Source organism: Antechinus flavipes, chromosome 3, assembly GCF_016432865.1.
Source record: "Antechinus flavipes isolate AdamAnt ecotype Samford, QLD, Australia chromosome 3, AdamAnt_v2, whole genome shotgun sequence".
Classification (NCBI taxonomy): domain Eukaryota; kingdom Metazoa; phylum Chordata; class Mammalia; order Dasyuromorphia; family Dasyuridae; genus Antechinus; species Antechinus flavipes.
In genome coordinates, this window is record NC_067400.1 from 207,579,866 (window position 1) to 207,597,478 (window position 17,613).

Below are 17,613 nucleotides of genomic sequence, written 5' to 3' on the forward strand. Positions count from 1 at the left end.
AAATGTTTCAAAGACATTCAAAGTGTCATGTTCACTTCAAGAAAGCAATGATTCTTGCCATCTTTGGGGGAAGAGATGACGTACCGGATTTTGGAGAAGTCTTGCTTTGTTTCCCACTAAATCCAAATTGTTTACACAGAACCAGAAGGATAGCAGCACAGTAAAAATTTAACTGTGTGAAATATTATGTTGCAAAATAGAAGAGGGGGAAACTCTAGAGCCATTTATCCCCATGACACATAGAGCATGCTTTAGACAGCTGCCTTAGCAATCAATGGGCTAATGAGAGATCCAGCATTTGAGAGATCTTTGAAAAGTGCGTCCTGGCCTCTTTAACCTGGGTAGATGCTTACCATTCACATGGGCTGCTCCCATCAGAATCAATGTTGAGCTTCTGTGAGAGACTGAGAGGCATGGAGAATAGTATCCAACTGCCAATTTGTCTAACATTTATCATGATTTCTAGATTTACTCATTTTTCCTGTAATCTTTGATGAACTTAGTAAAAACATACTTAGCACAGTTATAGTTCTGAGTGTTCATTTGAATGAAATCTTCCTATGCCAGATATTCTTGAACCCTAAGAAACAGGTATGGGGAGAGAAGCAAAGAAGGAAATCTAGGAATGCTTCACAAAAAAGTTGCATTTGAAGGACAGATTGAATTTGTCCAAGATTATACAAGTACAAAGTAGCATATCTTAATAATGGGCCACTCTCAGGCCTTTGTTTGCTTTCTAGGTAACAAACATATTTTAACTCTTTCTCTAGAAAATACTTCTCACATTTATATTCTAAACTAAAATAGGAATTGTAATGGAAGAGATGAAAAATCCCAATGGAAAAAAAAAGAAAGTAGGCAATAGAGAATATAGTTTGGGGCATGTAGACCCTGGCAAACTTTATCAGGTCAGTCCAGCTCACTCATTGAATAGAGTCTACATCAATGTCAGGAAACAATCATCTTTTTTTTTTTTTACAGATATCAAGATAAGTAAACAAACACTTAACAAGAGCTTGCTATGTGTTAGGCATTGACTTAAGTGCAGAGGATACAAACAGATAAGTATAGTTCCTAGCTTCAAAGAGCTTACATTCTAATGGGAGCAGACTATTGCAAATAATTAAGTGGATATAAGATAATGCAGAGTAGTTGGAAGACCATCTGAAAGTTGGAAGGTAGCAGCATCTGTGCTGAGCACTCCTATAGGCTTCCTGTAGGAGGTAGGATTTGATTCTTTAAAAAAGCCAAAGAAATTATTGGCAATGGTGAAGCATATGGTGTAGGGAATAGCATTTCAAAATAGGGAACTGATCATGCAAAGGATAGAGAAAAGAGACAGAGTATGATAATAATAACATTATTGTGTCATATCACAATTATTAAAATATTGCTGTATTGTGTAATAATAAAATAATTTTGTTGTTGTTCAATATTATCCGACTCTTTGTGATTCCACTTGGAGTTTTCTTGGCAAAGATACTGAAGTGGTTTGCTATTTCCATCTTCAGCTCATTTCACAAATGAGAAAACTGAGGCAAACAGGATTAAATGACTTTCCCAGAGTCACACAGACAGTAAGAATCTGAGGCTGAATTTCAATTCAGGTCTTCCTAATTTCAGGCCTAGCATTCTATCCATTATACTACCTAACTGCCTCCAAATAATAACAATAACTAACTTTTATATAACACTTACTATAACTTGATTCTGATATTCTCTTTATGGTGCTACCCAGCAGTCTCATGAAAAACAAAAAGAAAACATAGTAACATGGTAAGTGATGAATGTTTCTGAAAATAAATTTTATATAGGTTCCCCCCTTTTCCTTTCTTTTCCCTGACTTCTCCATTACGATCCTCTCCTCCACACCTTTTTTTATTTGCTGGATTTACATTGCTTTCTGGGGGAAAAATAATCTGCTCCATTCTTCCTCCTATTTCTCATCAACTTCCATGATTTCTATGTTATAATCAATAGGGACTTAAAATCTTTATTGGAACAAGTCCATTAGAATCCACATCTTTTGCTCTCAAAAATCCTGAGGTCTTTTATTATTTATTACAATATAAATAATGATTTTAGCTCCACCCCTCACATATACATACACAAATTAGATGGTAGAGTACATACATATTTGGCATTCAGTCAGGAAGATCTTAGTTCAGAGCTAACCTCGGACACTAGCTGTATCATCCTAGGCAAGTTACTTAACCCTGTTTGCCACAAATTCCATTTGTAAAATGAGGGTAAGAACACTTACCTTACAGAATGATTGAAAAGATCAAGTAAGATATTTGCAAAGTGCTTTGAAAACCCAAAAGCCCCTTAAATGTTATTATTGTTATTATTAGTAGTAGCAGCAGTAGTACTAGTAGAAGTAGTCCTAGAAGAACTAATAGGAGTAATAGTACTAGAAGGATTAGTAATTATAGTAGTAGTAGAAGTAGTAATAATAATTGCAGTAGTACATATAGTGGTAATATTAGTAGTACTTGTACTACTTGTGGCAGTAGTAACAACAGTAGAAATAGCTGCAGTAAAAATAATAGTAGTAATTAGAAGTAATAATATTATCAGTAGAAGTAGAAATAGTAGTATTAGAAATAGTAGTGATAATAGTTGTAATACAAGTAATAATAGTAATAGTAGAGTAGTGGAAGTAACAGGAATAGAAATAGAAATAGTAATATTAGTATACTGGTACTTGTAGTAGTAGTAATAGTAGTGGGGACTAGCAATATAGTCCCCAAGGACTTGTACAACAGTAATTGATTACATCATAAAGAACTTTTCAAATGACAAAGTGCTAGCAAAGTGCCCAATAGAAAATGTGATAAAGTGACTAGAGTGTGGGGGTTCTGAATTCAAGTGCTTCTTCTTATACATCTTATGTGATGTATAAGGCAAGTTCCCTACTGAAAAGGTATCCATCTCCTCTAGTGGAAGAAGTTTCTCACTGGGCATTCATATATAAATAAAATCAAAGGTTTCTAAGTGATATAATTTTAACAAAAATAGTTAACATTTCTATAGTGTTTCAAAGTTGATAAAATGTTTATATATGTATATCATTTGATCTTCACAATAATCCTATAGGTAGTAATGATTATTTTTCCCATTTTGCAGATGAGGAAACTGACTCCAACAAGGCTTAAGTGATCTGCCCAGAATTACAAGTCTGAGATAAAATCCAATTTCAATTCTTCCTCACTCCATATCCAGTAACTACTATTCTGCTACATATAAATATCTCCTATAAAAATTTATGATAATTTTATATATCATAATATTATATTGTCTATAATAAAAATTGTCCAAACTCATGGAAAGTAGGAACTGTCTACCTATCTCTTAACAAATATATATATATACACACACACATACATAATCTGGTATAATCCAAAAATCAGGATGTGATATAAACACATTGTAATGTCAAGCAAATATATAGTTTTTATGTTCACATTCATAGCAAGAGGTGTACGTCTGAGTTACAAAGTTTTGCCAATTCTAGATGCCCCTTGATAATCACAGAATTCCATCCTTGGTATTCTGACCTTTGCATTAAATGGTCTTCTGACCCTTGGTAGCAGTCAAAACAAGCCCAGAAGTCATTTTCATAGTTGTCTTATTTCCATGCCCACTTTGAAAGTACTCCAAACAATGAGTATTTTGTGTTTCCTGAAAATATCTGCAGGTTTAGGGTTATGTCCTAGAGATACACAATGGTATACACAGAGCTGTCATTTAAAGCTCCTTTTAGAAGAAACAGGAAATGAGAGAAGGAGGCTGGATGTAAAAACTTCAGGAAGGTTTCAGATTGTGGACACTGTTTGTATTCTTGCGCATTACTGATAATAGGCAATTGTTGTCCTATGTCAAATGTTCAGTCTTCACAGAAGTAATGACCATCAGCACTACAAGGGACCTTCCTCAAAGACTACAGAACCTCTGTTGAACAGAGGGCTAGCCCCCTGCTGAAGAGAATAAGATTCTTTGTACACAGGACCATCTAGATCATTTACAAGGTAATATGTGTTTAAATGGCCCATCATTCACATAATACCAGAAACCCCTGAGTGGATTAGGTTTAAAGCCTGACTCAGGTGGAACTAATCACCCTGATTGCCTCCCACAATCCTGCCTTTACTCTTTTCTCCAATTATTCAACCTCTTTGGACTTTCTGACCCACCTGACTCGTTTTTGCCTTCAAATGGCCCCATCATCATAGGAGAGAGAAAATCCAAGGTCAAGAGTCCTTTTCTACCCTTTGGCTCCACACATGCCAACCCATCTGGCTTTTTAAATGAATGGATCTTTTTTCCCCTCTTTCCTGTTTGTTTGTTTTCCACCAAAATGGCAGGTTTTGTGAATAGTCACAAAGGAACCTTTTTTAGAGGATTTATTTTTATTTCACTATCTTCATTCTGGAGGGAGGAAGAAAAAAGGAATAAGGAAGGATGCATGTTAACCAGTGAGAGGTAGTAGATGATAAATGACAGTGATTGAGAGACTTCTATTTGGGGTTAATTATAGGCTAGTTAATGGGCTGCACAGAGCTGGCCTGAAAGAGACATTTGCTTTACTGAGGAAAGACTTACTGTGGCCAACAACCCTTGAAACCAATGTGGAAGGTGGGAAGAAGAAAAAGGTTTTTTTTTTTGATTAACAAAAAAATAAGCAATTTGCCAAAATTGGATGAAAAGAAAGAGGTGTATGCTAGAATGCAGAAATCCAAGAGGAGTTGGTTGCACGGTGGAGAAAAGGCATTTTTTGTATGTCTTTGGTAGGATAACAAGGAAAGGAGTCATAGAGCTTGAATCTCCTAGGAAACTCCAGCTTTGATATCCTGGTACCTGGATATTTGCATATACTTGGCAAACTTTGTTTAGGACATCTACAGTCAGGCCTGCTTGTTGTTATCATTGAGTCATTTCAATCATATACAACTGTTCATGACCCTATTGAGGGTTTTCTTAACAAATGAGGAAACTGAAGCAAACAGGGTGATGTGACTTGCCCAGAGTCACATAGATAGTAAATGTTTGGATTTGAACTCAGGAAGTTGATTTTTCCTGATTCCAAGCCCAGTATTCTATTTACTGTGCCAACTAGCAGCCCCCATACCTGCTTGAGCATATAGTAAATATCACTGATACCAAACCTGGATAGTATATTATATATCTGAATTGATCCTCACACAAGACCCTACCATCCTTTTCATTTTCTTACTTCCTGTTAATGCTATACTTTAACTTGCAGCTGTAGCTGCTGTTACCAGAGACACTTCAGTAGCTATGTGTGCTGTATATGACTTTTAGACGTACAACCTATCACTTTTGCTCCAAGAACACTATTGATTTGCAATTACTCTTTGATTAATAGGATAGGTCTTGTTGATCCACTATTTATTTTTCCATCATACACTGAATAAACTCACAATTTTAATTTTCTGGAGACTGGTATTCCATTAATTATAACCAGATATTACTATTAGTATAGTATTAATAATAATTGTTAACATTTATGTAGGCTTAAAATTTTACAAATATATGTTAGCTCATTTTATTCTCACAACCATCCTGGAAAGTAGGTGCTATTATTTTTCTCATTTTACAGATGAGAAAGCTAAGACTGAGAGAGCTAGTAAAAAGACATTCAAATTCAGGTCTTAACACTTCAAAGACTTATGTTCTGTCTCTTGTTCCGCCTATTAATAACGTGAGTTTTTTTTTGTTTTTTTGTTTTTTTTTAGTTGTTGTTGTTCTTGTTTTTTCCCCCAGAGGCAGTTAGGCAGCACAATGGATAAAGTACAAATTTCCCCCTTCCAACCAAAGTCCAGAGGACCTGAATTCAAATCTAGCCTCAGATACTTGCTAGCTGTAGAATCTTGACAAGTCATTTAACCCCCATTTGGCTCCCCACCAAATGATGAACTTTTCTTTCAGGGAGCTCTTTGTAATCATTAAGAGCATCACATTTTTCCAAATGCAATTTAAGCTATAGTATTGCTGCTATGCAATGCTGGACCCAGTCTATTATTCATTGGAAATATCTGTTCAAGATATGTGTCTGTGTGTGCTTGTGTATTTGTGTGTGTGCTCTCTCTCTCTCTCTCTCTCTCTCTCTCTCTCTCTCTTTCTCTCTCTCTCTCTCTCTCTTTCTCTCTCTCTCTCTCTCTCTCTCTCTCTCTCTCACACACACACACACACACACACACACACACACACACACACACGCTCCATAATCTTTCCATCCAGTTGCCTATTATAGTTTGGCATTAGGTATTCTTCTTCTATTTAATGTTCCCTAGATAGCTAGCTGGACTGGATTCTTTGTAATTTTGGATTTCATTTAAGAATTTCTACATTCTTAGTCTTGTAATTGGCACATCACTGTTTAGAGGAACTCAATCTTCCTTTACAATCAGATTCTGTGCTGAACATCCTCCTTGATAGTGTCAAATACTTTTGAAGAATATATTTCCTTGTTTTATCTCTCATTTGGAATTTAAAAAAAAATCTGTCCATAACTTTTTTTTTCACAACAAAAATTTTTTTTTCTAATATCTCTTCCCCTCTTCTCTTCTAGGGAGGCATTCTATATAATGAAGGAAGGAAACAAATCTCTATTATCTATTAAATATCAAATATCTATTAAGCATGTATTAGGCACGTGCTAAGTTTGATACAAATAAATAGTATCTCATTTGAGATTTTCCATAATTCAGGAGAAATATTTTCACCTCATACTTAATTGACCTACACATGGTCACTGAACTAGGAAGTATCTGGAGCAGGACTTGAATTGAGATCTTTCTGACTCAGAATCTAGAGCTCTATCCACCTACCAGCTAGTTCCAGCTATCTTTCAAAGAAAAAAAAAATTAAAGAAAAAAGTGAAAAAGAGGAAGAAGAAAAAATTCTGAAAAAATATATTCAATGTCACATGCCCAGAAACTTTCGAATTCTTCAAGGAGCTGCCCTGGAAATTAATATCCAGAGGGTTTATTGTATCTTTCAAGGAATGTTAATACATGTATAAGATATACCTTGTTGAAGTAAAGACTTTAAGTCAGCATCTTGTTCTAACAAATTGAATGCCTTTTTAGTCATCAAAAAGGATTTTGTATTCCCCTTCATCTACAATATTCTTTGCAAAAAAAAAAAATCCTGTTTCTTACTCATACTTTCATCAAGGATTACCCAAACGTGTATAGATTATTAATATAATGATTTTGTAAGGGTGGGAAGATAGAAAAATGAGTTTGTAGATATTGATATTTTTCCATTGTCTTTTTCTGTAGCCATAATGACAACAATTTTTCCCAAACTTTTTTTTTTTTTGGTAACTATAATACAAAAGAGAGGATGAGAAATACATTGTAATGAGCCACTTTCTAATGCATACAGGATTTTCCAAAAGTCTTAGTGTAGTTTTAAACATTTAATAGCTTAAATCTCCTTAATGCTTAAAACTTCACAAAAACTTTTGAGACACACTGTATAATCATATCATACCTCAAATATGAACTTTGTGTACTTGTTTATCTCCCTGTTTAGAGTATAAGATCTTTGAGGGAAAGGAATATATCTTACATTTGTAACTCTTGCACCTGGCACAGAGATTTGCCCATAGTATGTACTTGATAAATATTTATTAAATCAAGCAGAATTACATCTTTCAAAGTTAACTTTAAGTGTGTGAGTAAATTATTCTTTGTTCCCATTTTGCTTGCAACTGATTAACTTCTTTAAATCAGGTCAGTCCTAGGGATTAGCAACCTCTACATGTGTGCAAAAGATGTTTGGTATGCTGATTTTCAGTCGACTGGGCAACTTGCCACCACTATGACCCCATCTCACCAATTACAAGAATTCTCCCTGACTGCTCTGATGTTCACAAGGCTCGTGGTTCATTGTCACTTCTCTTGTCAAGGGAATCAATGTGTTCACTCACCCCTACCAACCCTACTTCTCCACTCTCACCTCTACCATTCCTATACATGCACATAAGCATGCTCTTTAACTGAGGTTGGCAACTTGATATGCTGCTCTTGAGTAGTTGCCATGTCCCACCTTATTCTATGCAGAATGTTTAAAGCAAAGTCTTTATGAAACTATTCATGGGAAAGTTATTTTACTGGTCTATTTGGAATAATATTGATGATGTCAGAAGCCTAACTGCAAATTAGAAGAAGTTTTCTGAAGATTTCCACATGAGTTGACTGAGAGCCAAGATCTGAGACTACATAGAGGAGAAAAACATGAGTTTCAGCCTTCCATTGACATGTCTGTCTTGAGTCAGGAAACATCACTATGTACCTTCTATGGAAATAATTAATGTTTACTTTATTTTCCTGAGCATGTAGTAACTTCTTAAGAATGAATGAATGAAAAAAGGAACATTTTTTATGGTGAAATGAAAAAAATATTTATGTGGAAAGCACTATGATAAAAACCAGACACATTCTTTTTAAAAAAAAATAGGTTTTTATTTTCAAAATATATGCAAAGATAGTTTTCAACATTTACCCATGCATAACCTTGTGTTCTAATTTTTTCTTTGTTCCTTCCCCCTTCCTCTTCCCTAGTAATACAACATATGCTAAACATGTGCAATTCTTGCACATTTCCACAATTATCATGCTGCACAAGAAAAATCAGATCAAAAAGGAGAAAAAAATGAGAAAAAAACAAAAAGCAAACAAACAATAGCAAAAAGGTGAAAATACTATGTTGTGATCCACATTTAGTCCCCACTGCTAATATCACTCTCCATCACATTGGAATCAGCTTGAATTACCTCATTTTTGAAAAGAGCCTCATCCATCAGAAATGATTGTTGCATAATTTTTTTGTTGCTGTATACAAAGTTCTCTTGATTCTACTCACTTCACCTAGTATCAGTTCATGTAAATCTCTCCTGACCTTTCTGAAATAATCCTGCTAATCATTTCTTATAGAACAAAAATATTTAATAACATTCCATAACATAACATAACTTATGAAGTCATTCTCCAACTGATGGGCATCCACTCAGTTTCCAGATCTTTGCTATTACAAAAATGGCTGAGACAAACATTCTTGCAAATGTGGGTCCTTTTCATTTTTTTATGATCTCTTTGGAACATGGGCCAAGTAGAGACACTGCTGAATCAAAGGGTATTCACAGTTTGATAGCCCTTTGGGACCTCATAATGGTTAGATCAGTCCGCAACTCACAATATACAACAATGTATTAGTGTCCCAGTTTTCCCACATCCCCACTAGCATTTATCATTATCTTTTCCTGTCATTTCAGCCAATCTGCAAGTTATGTAGCTGTACCTCAAAGTTGCCTTAATTTCTCTGATCAATAATGATTTAGAGCATTTTTTCACATGACCAGAAATGATTTTGCTCATATAATTCCCAACTTTCCCTTGGCAGATAGATCCCCAAATGTTTTAAACTATCGACAGTTATTTTTTTTAATTATAACTTTTTATTGACAGAACATATGCCTGGGTAATTTTTTACAACACTATCCCTTACATTCACTTCTGTTCTGACTTTTCCCTTCCTTCCCTCCACCCCTTCCCCGAGATGGCAAGCAGTCCTATACATGTTAAATATGTCACAGTATATGATAGATACAATATATGTGTGCAGAACCGAACAGTTGTCTTGCACAGGAAGAATTGGATTCAGAAGGTAAAAATAACCTGGGAAGAAAAACAAAAATGCAAACAGTTTACATTCATTTCCCAGTGTTCTTTCTTTGGGTGTGGCTGCTTCTGTCCATCATTGATCAATTGGAATTGAGTTAGATCTTCTCTTTGTCAAAGAAATCCACTTCCATCAGAATACATCTTCAAACAGTATCATTGTTGAGGTATATAATGATCTCCTGGTTCTGCTCATTTCACTTGGCATCAGTTCATGTAAGTCTCTCCAAGCTTCTCTGTATTCATCCTGCTGGTCATTTCTTACAGAACAATAATATTCCATAACATTCATATACCACAATTTACCCAACCATTCTCCAATCGATGGGCATCCATTCATTTTCCAATTTCTAGCCACTACAAACAGGGCTGCCACAAACATTTTGGCACATACAGGTCCCTTTCCCTTCTTTAGTATCTCTTTGGGATATAGGCCCAGTAGTAGTACTGCTGGATCAAAGGGTATATACACAGTTTGATAACTTTTTTGGGCATAATTCCAGATTGCTCTTCAGAATGGTTGGATTCATTCACAACTCCATCAACAATTCATTAGTGTCCCAGTTTTCCCGCATCCCCTCCAACATTCATCGTTATTTTTTCCTGTCATCTTAGCCAATCTGACAGGTGTGTAGTGGTATCTCAGAGTTGTCTTAATTTGCATTTCTATGATCAATAGTGATTTGGAACATCCTTTCATATGAGTGGAAATAGTTTCAATTTCATCATCTGAAAATTGTCTGTTCATATCCTTTGATCATTTATCAATGGAGAATGGCTTGATTTCTTATAAATTAGAGTCAATTCTTTATATATTTTGGAAATGAGGCCTTTATCAGAACCTTTGACTATTAAAATGTTTTCCTAGTTTATTGCTTCCCTTTTAATCTTGTCTGCATTAGTTTTGTTTGTACAAAGGCTTTTGCATCTGAAAACTCAGACTCATATTCTAATAAGACAACATATATGGGTTTCAACTTGAATCAGTTGGAAAGGTACCATGGTACACTGGCAAAATACACAATGAAGTATCTTCTTTAACATTCCCACTCATAAAAATGATATCCACTTCTTATGTTGAATCACTTAACAGAACTAGGAACCTTTTCCCTGGGTCTTCAAAAGCTGAATAGCTGTGGCTGAAATCTATATAAGTAGTTGCCAGGGTCCATTTCTGCAAGCGCTACTTCCAAGTATGGTGGTAACTGAGTCTGGACTGAAAGCAGGAGCAGAGATCTGGAGATTTGGGAGAAGGGTGCTGCCATTTCCAGGTTTTGGGGGCTTATCTGTTTAGTGGCAGTAGACCAGCAGTTGGTAGTGTTGATGGTAATGAAGGTGGCTTTCTTTGTCCACATTGATTCTTTCTGTCCCTGATACTGAGTTGGAAGCAAGACTGGTAGTCTGAAGGTGAGGCGCACTGCTATTCCAAAAACTTCTGGTTTCAGGATCCTGAGCTGTCTCCATTGAGATCCAAGAGCAGATGGTGCTCAAAATGATGATGATACTTTCACTTACCAACCACTTGTCACCTCTTGTCTTTGCCTCAAGTCACTCTCCTTCTCCAGTTATCCTAGATTGCTACTTACTTAACTTAGAAAACTCAGTGAGGGTATGGAGAAGTCCAGACTCACATTAAAATTTACTAACTAATACTCCCCAAAATGAATAATTCATACATGGGTAATCAAGCATCTAATGAAATAAAATGAAAGAACCTAAGCAATACATTTTGGTTTTCTAGCTTATCAGAGAATACTAAAGTTCTATAGATTGAATGAAAGAAATAACCCAAGAAGGAAACAAATAAAGAAAAGGATTCTGAGAGGTAGAGGGGAATTAGTCTTATGAGTCTAAGAGGGAGTGGAGCCAAGATGGTGGAGAGGATGCATGCTTCTTTCTGATCTTCTCCCATGACTCTCAGACTAATCAGCAAATCCAGCCTCTGAATTAGTTCTGGACTGGTAGAATCTACGAATACTGGGAGTATAAGAAATTACCAGTAGAAGATAATTTCAAAGATTGCCAGAAAAGGTCTATTTCAATTGGGCGTGGAGGGAGGCGGGCCAAGCGCAAGCAGGCCCATCACAGATGCCAGTGCAGGCTGTACAACCCCAGGGTGATGGGAGTTCCACATGTGGAGAAGCTACAGGGAGGAATCTACAGCAGTGTTGGCTACTCTGGCCTGGTTGCAAGCCAGTAAATCAGCAGAGAAGTTATAAAACATCCAACACAAACACAAAAGATAAATAGTGAACTCTAAAGCACCAGAATCTCACAGGACCTAGCCATGCCCACCCAGCATGAGGTCAATAAATACTGACTCCGTATAGCCAGCACTGACCCAGTACAGCCACTGACATTTGCAGAGGAAAATTGGACAATCCCCTTGCCCTAAAAAAAAGTGAATAAAAAAGCAAAAAGAACTCTAACCATAGATAGTTTTTATGGTGAAAGAGAAGAACAGATTTCAAATCCTGAGGAGACTAAAAGCAGATCATCTCCAGATGAAGCCTCAAAAGGTGATATAAATTGGTCCCCATCACACAAGGCTCTCCTAGAAGAAATTAAAAAGTATCTTGAAAGAGAGCTAGGAAAAAATGGGGAAAGGAAATGAAAACTTTGCAAGGTTTGGAAAAGGCAACACAAAATAGACAGTGAAATGGAAAAGGCATATAACTCATTAAAAGATAGATTTGAAAAAATGGAAAAAGAAAACAACTCCCAGAAAAACAAAATTTGTGAAATGGAAAAAGAAAATAACTTCTTAAAAAACAGAATTTGTGAAATGGAAAAAAATTCCACAGAACAAAACAACTCATTTAAAAATTCAATTGTACAAATGCAAAAAGGAGTAAAAAAGTAAATGAAGGAAATAATTTATTAAAAATGAGAACCGAACAAATGAAAATGAATGACTCAATGAGACAACAAAAATCAGTCAAGCAAAACCCAAAAAAAAGGAAAAAATAGAAAATAAGGTAAAATACCTAATTGGGAAAAACAAATATAGGAGAGACAATCTAAGGATTATTGGACTTCCTGAAAATGATGAAAAAAAGAGCCTAGACACTATCTTTCAGGAAATCACCCAAGAGAACTGCCCAGATGTCATAGAATCAGAAGGTAAAATAGCCATTAAAAGAATTCACTGCATACCTTCTGAAAGAGATCCCAAAATTAAAATTCCAAGGAATATTGTGGCTAAATTTCAGAACTATTGGACTAAAGAAAAAATATTACAAGCAGCCAGAAATAAACAATTCAAATACTGAGGAGCCACAATATGGATTACCCAGAACCTAGCAGCTTCTACTTTAAAGGATTAAAGAGCCTGAAATCTGATATTCTGAAAGGCAAAGGAACTTGAAATGCAGCCAAGAATAAACTACCCTGCTAAAGTGAGCATTTTCTTCCAGGGAAGAAGATGGACATTCAATGAAACAGGTGAATTCCATTTATTTTTGATGAAAAGATCAGAGCTAAAAAAATTGATCTCCAAATATAGAACTCAAGAGAAGCACAAAAAGGTAAAATAAAAAGAACTCTTGTGAACTGTATTTCTATTATGGGTATGCATAGGCAGTGCATGTATAATTTGATTTTACTATTATAATATAAAAAAGAAACTAGAGGTAGATAGGGGATTGTGCCAGAAAAAGGGGAAAGTGGTAGCAAAATGAAGGAAATTATATCTCAGGAAGAGACAAAACCTATTATAATTGAGGCAAAGAAGGGAGAAGGATGAACATTGTGTGAATCTTTGTGTGAATCTTACTCTCATCAGATTTGACTCAAAGAGAAAATATTAGACATATTTGGTTTCACCCAGAAACTTCTCTCATCTTATAGAAAAGTGGGAGGGAAAAGGGGAAAAGGAAAGGGGTAGACTAAATAGAAGGAAAAACAGAAATATTAGGAGAAAGATATAAAAGAGGGGGAGGGCTATAAAGGGGAAAATTACTTGAGGCAAATAGTTGTCATAAGTAAAATACTGAGGAGGAAGGAAAGCAGAAAAGGAAAGAGAAAAGTATAGTTTGGAATTAAAAAAATGGCAGGAAATACAGAATTAATAATTTTAACCATAAAGGTGAATGGGGTGATCTCTCCCATAAAGTATAAGTGGATAGCAGACTGGATTAAAAGCCAGAATCCTACAATATGTTGTTTACAAGAAACACATTTAAAGCACAGCAATATATACAGAGTAAAGGTAAAAGGCTGGAGAAGAATGTATTATACTTCAGATGAAGTTAAAAAAAAAAAAGCAGGGGTAGCCATACTGATTTCAGATTAAGCAAAAGCAAAAATTGATCTAATTAAAAAAGATAAGGAAGGAAACTATATCTTGCTAAAGGGTACCATAGATAATGAAGCCATGTCAATACTAAATATATATGCACCAAATGTTATAGCATGGAAATTCCTAAAGGAGAAGTTAAGAGAGCTGCAAGAAGAAATAGGCAGTAAAACTATAATAATGGGAGATCTAAACTTGCTCTCTCAGAACTAGATAAATCAAATCACAAAATAAATATGAAAGAAGTTAAAGAGGAAAATAGAATACTAGAAAAGTTAGGTATGAAAGATCTTTGGAGAAAATTGAATGAAGACAGAAAGGAGTACACTTTCTTCTCAGCAATCCAAGAAATCTATACAAAAATTGACCATATATTAATACATAAAGACCTCAAAATCAAGTGCAGAAAGGCAGAAATAGTAAATGCATTTTTTTCAGATCACGGTGCAATAAAAATTATACTCAATGAAAATCCAGGGGAAAATAGATCAAAAAGTAATTGGAAATTAAATAATTTCATCCTAAAGAATGAATGGGTGTCACAGCAAATCATAGACAAAATTAATAATTTCATCCCAGAGAATGACAATAATGAGATGACATACCAAAATTTATGGGATGCAGCCAAAGCGTAATAAGGGGAAATTTTATATCTCTAGAGACTTACTTGCATAAAATAGAGAAAGAGAAGATCAATGAATTGGGCTTGCAACTAAATAAGCTAGAAAAAGAGAAGATTAAAAACCCCCAATCAAATACCAAACTTGAAATTCTAAAAATAAAAGAAGAAAATGAAATTGAAAGTAAAAAAAAAAAAAACAAAAAAAAACAAACTATTGGATTAATAAATAAAACTAAGAGCTGGTTTTACAAAAATACCAATAAAATAGATAAACCTTTAATAAATTTGATTAGAAAAACGAAAGGGAAAAATCAAATTGTTTGTCTTAAAAATGAAAAAGGAGAACTATCCACTAATGAAGAGGAAATTAGAGCAATAATTAGGAGTTACTTTGCCTAACTTTATGCCAATAAATTTGAACACCTAAGTAAAATGGAGGAATACCTACAAAAATATAGGTTTCCCAGCTTAACAGAGGAGAAAGTAAATTGCTTAAATTTCCCATTTTAGAAAAATAAATAGAACAAGCTATTAATCAACTCCCTAAGAAAAAATCCCCAGGACCAGACTGATTTACATTGAATTCTACCAAACATTTAAAAAATAATTAACTCCAATACTATACAAATTATTTGGAAAAATAGGGAATGAAGGAGTCCTACCCAATTCCACACAGACATGGTACTGATACCTAAACCAGGTAGGATGAAAACAGAAAAAGAAAACTATAGACCAATCTTCTAATGAATATTAATGCAAAAATCTTAAATAAAATATTAGCAAAGAGATTATAGAAAATCATGACCAAGTAGGATTTATACCAGGAATGCAGGGCTGGTTCAATATTAGGAAAACTATTAGCATAATTGGCTTTATCAAGAACCAAATTACCAAAAACCATATGATCATCTCAATAGATGCAGAAAAAGCATTTGATGAAATCTCATTCCTATTAAAAACACTAGAGAGTTAGGAATAAATGGACTTTTTCTTAAAATAGTCAGTAGCACCTATTTAGAACCATCAGCAAACATCATGTGTAATGGGGATAAACTTGAACCATTCCCAATAAGATCAGGGGTGAAACAAGGCTGCCCACTATCACTATTACTATTCAATATTTTATTAGAAATGCTAGCTTTGGCAATAAGAGAAGAAAAAGAGATTAAAGGAATTAGAGTAGGTAATGAGGGAACCAAATCACTCTTTGTAGATGATATGATAGCATACTTAGAGAACCTTAGACAATCTATTAGAAATAGTCCCCAATTTTAATAAAGTTGCAGGATACAAATTAAATCCACATAAATGCTCAGCATTTTTATACATCACCAACAAAATCCAACAGCAAGAGATACAAAGAGAAATTCCATTCAAAATAATTGTTGATAGCAGAAAATATTTGGGAATCTATCTACCAAAGAAAAGTCAGGAATTATATAGGCAAAATTACAAAACACTTTCCACACAAATAAAGTCAGATTTAAATAATTGGAAAAATATTAAGTGCTCTTGGATAGGCTGAGCGAACATAATGAAGATGACAATACTCCCTAAACTAATCTATTTATTTAGTGCCATACCAATCAGACTCTCAAGAAACTATTTTGATGATCTAGAAAAAATAACAACAAAATTCATATGGAAGAACAAAAGGTCGAGAATTTCAAGGGAATTAATGAAAAAAAAAATCAAATGAGGGTATCCTAGCTGTACCTGATCTAAAACTATATTATAAAGCAGCAATCACCAAAACCATTTGGTATTGGCTAAGAAATAGATTAGTTGATCAGTGGAATAGGTTAGGTTCACAAGATAAAATAGTCAATAACTACAGCAATCTAGTGTTTGACAAACCCAAAGATCCCAACTTTTGGGATAAGAATTCACTATTTGACAAAAACTACTGGGAAAACTGGAAATTAGTATGGCAGAAATTAGGCATGGACCCATACTTAACAACATACACCAAGATAAGATCAAAATGGGTCCATGATTTAGGCATAAAGAATAAGATTATAAATAAATTAGAGGACCATAGGATAGTTTGCCTCTCAGATTTGTGGAGAAGGAAGAAATTTGTGACCAAAGATGAACTAGAGATCATTATTGATCACAAAATAGAAAATTTTGACTATATCAAATTAAAAAGCCTTTGTACAAACAAAACTAATGCAAATAAGATTAGAAGGGAAGCAACAAACTGGGAAAACATTTTAACAGTCAAAGGTTCTGATAAAGGCCTCATTTCCAAAATATATAGAGAATTGACTCTAATTTATAAGAAATCAAGCCATTCTCCAATTGATAAATGATCAAAGGATATGAAGACAATTTTCAGATGATGAAATTGAAACTATTTCCACTCATATGAAAGAGTGTTCTAAATCACTATTGATCAGAGAAATGCAAATTAAGACAACTCTGAGATAGCACTACACACCTGTCAGATTGGCTAAGATAACAGGAAAAAATAATGATGAATGTTGGAGGGGATGTGGGAAAACTGGGACACTCATGAATTGTTGGTGGAGTTGTGAACGAATCCAACCATTCTGAAGAGCAATCTGGAATTATGCCCAAAAAAGTTATCAAACTGTGTATACCCTTTGATCCAGCAGTACTACTACTGGGCCTATATCCCAAAGAGATACTAAAGAAGGGAAAGGGACCTGTATGTGCCAAAATGTTTGTGGCAGCCCTGTATGTAGTGGCTAGAAATTGGAAAATGAATGGATGCCCATCAATTGGAGAATGGCTGGGTAAATTGTGGTATATGAATGTTATGGAATATTATTGTTCTGTAAGAAATGACCAGCAGGATGAATACAGAGAAGCTTGGAGAGACTTACATGAACTGATGCTAAGTGAAATGAGCAGAACCAGGAGATCATTATATACCTCAACAATGATACTGTATGAGGATGTATTCTGATGGAAGTGGATTTCTTTGACAAAGAGAAGATCTAACTCAGTTCCAA